Raw genomic sequence first — 3,517 nt, forward strand, 5'->3', positions numbered from 1 at the left:
AATAAAACAAAAGAGGCCCAAACTTCTTCTCTTCATTTCCATCGATCTCTCTCTCAACATTCCCAATTCAAAAATTTCCAAATCACAAAACCCTAGCTTGGAAGAGAACGGCGGCTCCGCCTCTCCTCGCCGTTCGCCGTGCGCCGCGCCGGTCGTCGGGTGGCTGCTGTCTCGCAGTCAGCGCCGCCAGCCGCCAGCTATGGACCGGCGACGAGCCCGTGCCGCTTCCGTCGCGCGATTTACCGCTGCCTCCTTCGCGAGGCAGCCACGACACCCACCGGAGATTCACGTTTTCTGCCGCCGTCTCGCGCCCTCCGTCGAGCGCTCTCATCCTCGGCGAACCCAGCAGCAGAGAGGAGGCATCGCCTCCTTCTCCCTCTCTCAGACCTGCTCAGGCCGCTGCCGTTCCTCGTGCTGCCGGAGCAGCTTCCCGGCGCCACTCCAGCCCTGGTCGCTGCCTCCTCACCAACTCCCGAGAGGTAATTTAGGGAAATTCCATTCTATTTCTTTTTTTGGTTTTATTTCTAAAGATTTGATCTTTGATTTAAAGGTTTGGTGTGTAACTTGTAGATGGTGAAACTAGTGAATCGGGGGTGTGGGGCTGTCGCCGAAACTCAGTCGCCGGAATTTCGGCAGAATCCTATTTTGGAGATAAGTTTCTTGACTTGTTTTTACTATGGTTGTAGGACTTGGGTTGGCTATTCTATGGATTTAGTGACTCTTGAATAATGTGTTGCTATTTGGAGGATTCATGGTGAAACATGTAAATCTTGGTGTGAAATGCTAACTTTATGCTAACTTTGGGCAGATTCTACTTGCAACTATATGTATGCAGACTTGTACATGAAAGAAAAGAAGGATTTGGGATTTACCTGATGAAAGCTTCAATTGTTTTGAAAATCAGCTCTTAAAACTCAAACTCTCCTACTCTAAATCTTGCTATGTTGCTGGAAATTTCTTGTGGTGTGTATGAGAGTTCATAAGTGGGGTGGAGGGGTTTCTATAGGCTGATCTTGGTGTACTATGGGGAATTAAATGGCTGTTGCTGCAGTTTTGGTTTTACATAACAGCAAGATCTCTTATGATTCATTTTTGTAGCATTCTAATTCAAGTTGTTTTGGTTTTATTTGATGGTACTTGGTACTTAGCCATTAAATTCTTTGTTTGTTCTTGCATGAGATGCAAGAGAATGTAGGAGGCCTCCTTGAGGGGAGTAGGAAAGCTGGCTTTGACTTGCCCTAAATGGTAAGTCTTGGGTCTTCAAGTTAAAGAGATGTTGTTCCTTTTCTTTAATAGGAAGATACCTTAATCCTCTTGTAAATATGCATTAAATACTTTGTTTTGTAGTTTGTAGGTGAGAAAGGAAGGTGTGGCTGTTGTGTTGTTCTTGGGCTCGGCCCGCTCCCCTCGGCCCAACAGACTGCTCAAAGACGGGCTATAGTTCGGGCCTGGAGAAGAGGCCCGAAGTGCATCAAAAATTTATCTCTTCTTTTCTTTGTTTTCTTTCTTTGAAGCCTTTGATCCATGTAAACTTTTGAAGTTAGTCAATAGTTTATTGCATATGTAAAGCTATTCGAAAATTCTTTATATTCTGTAACGTATATTAGCTTGTTTTAGTTCGTTCATTATTTCTTTAGCTTTTACTTTGCAACTAAAAAGATTAAGTTTCATTGAAGGCTCGATTTCCATTTATTTTCACGAAATAAGAGAACATTACATCTTTAGTTTGACATTAATATAAAGAAAGAAAAGAAATAAAGGTGGGCATATTACATTCTACCCTCCTTAACGAAAATTTCATCCCGAAATTTACCTATGTCACTCAAAAAGCTCTGGGTACTTTTCCTTCATTTTGTCTTCCAATTTCCACGTAACTTCCTCTTGACCATGATGCTTCCATAAAACTTTCACTGTTACAACGGATTTATTCTCAACTCCTTGACCTTCCGGTCCAAGATTGACTCTGGTTTCTCTTCATAGCTTAAGTCTGGCTCCAAAACCATTTCCTCTTGGTGGACTATGTGTTTTGGGTCGAATACATATTTCCTCAATTGTGACACATGAAAAACATTGTGCACATTCCCGAAACTCAGCGGAAGTGCCAATCTGTACGCCACAAGACCGACTTCTTCTAGAATTTCGTAGGGTCCGATGAAACGTGGTTTTAGCTTGCCCTTGACGCCGAATCTCGTAATCCTTTTAGACGGGGATACCTTCAAAAACACTTTGTCTCCCGCCTTGAACTGTAGATCAGTTCGGCGAGCATCTGCGTAAGACTTTTGCCTATCTTGAGCTTCCTTGATCCTCTCACGGATCTGACGTACGATCTCTATCATCTCCTCTATAGAATCCGGTCCAAGCGTCTTTCTCTCACCGACTTCATCCCAGTAAAGCGGTGATCTACATTTCTTTCCATACAGTGCTTCATACGGGACCATGTTTGTAGTTGCCTGGTAACTGTTGTTGTTAGCAAACTCTATGAGTGGTAACACTGGCTCCCAATTTCCTCCACGGTCGAGCACTACGGCTCTCAGCATATCTTCCAAAGTCTGGATCGTTCTTTCAGACTGCCCATCTGTCTGTGGATGGAATGCAGTACTGAAATTCAATCTAGTGCCCAGCTCTTGCTGCAGGCTTATCCAAAATCTAGAAGTAAATTTTGGATCACAATCTGATGTGATTGTTACTGGTATTCCATGTAAGCGTATGATCTCTTGCACAATGATCTGAGCTAACTTGTCCGATCCGTAAGTGATACAAATTGGTACGAAGTGAGTACTTTTGGTGAGGCGGTCTATAATCACCCAAATAGCAGTATTTCCCCGTTGGGACTTTGGCAATCCTGTCACGAAATCCATCGCAATGGGCTCCCATTTTCACTCGGGAATTTCTAGGGGTTGCAATTTCTCATAGGGTCGTTGATGTAGAGCCTTCACTTGTTGACATGCTAGGCATCTTTCTACAAACGACGGTATGCTCCTCTTCATGCCATCCCACCAAAACTGTTTCTTCATATCTTAATACATTTTCGTACCTCCTGGGTGGGCAGTGTAGGGTGTCTCATGCACTTCACTCATGATCTCATTTCTGAGTGCCTCATCATTGGGTACACACAATCTTCCTTCAAATGTGATGGCGTTATCCGCCTCCTCGTGGTAACTCTCTTCTTTTCCAATCCTCACTTTAAGACGAATTTTCTCCAATGCTTCGTCACTCATTTGAGCCTCAACTATTCTGGCCCTTAGGTCTGGTTCAATCACCAAGGTGGCGATCCTACTTTCCACCGTCTCCGGTGCTCTTACTACTTCCAGTCGCATCTTAGCAAACTCGCGTAGGAGCTCCTCATTCTGCGTGCGGAAGGTGGCCAACTGGGGTGTAGCCTTCCTGCTCAAGGCATCAACCACTACATTCGCCTTACCTGGGTTGTAATTTATATCACAGTCATAATCCTTGACTAATTCGAGTCATCTGCGTTGTCGCATGTTCAAATCCTTCTGTTCGAAGAAGTACTTAAGGC

At 44.2% G+C, this 3,517-nt stretch overlaps 1 long non-coding RNA gene across 2 annotated transcripts; it reads left to right on the forward strand.

Moving 5' to 3' along the window:
* Positions 1–338: 338 nt before the first annotated feature.
* Positions 339–1,616, forward strand: LOC125206141 (uncharacterized). 2 transcript variants are annotated; one of them, XR_016132497.1, is made up of 3 exons: positions 339–479; positions 571–1,245; positions 1,348–1,616. It is a non-coding gene; the product is annotated as an uncharacterized LOC125206141 (long non-coding RNA). The 2 variants fall into 2 exon arrangements; XR_016132498.1 differs by having other exon boundaries at positions 345–479; positions 551–1,245.
* The last annotated feature ends 1,901 nt before the right edge of the window (positions 1,617–3,517 follow it).

The sequence above is a fragment of the Salvia hispanica genome, chromosome 6 (assembly GCF_029641045.1).
Source record: "Salvia hispanica isolate PSC_SH4W2 chromosome 6, Shi_PSC_v1, whole genome shotgun sequence".
Classification (NCBI taxonomy): domain Eukaryota; kingdom Viridiplantae; phylum Streptophyta; class Magnoliopsida; order Lamiales; family Lamiaceae; genus Salvia; species Salvia hispanica.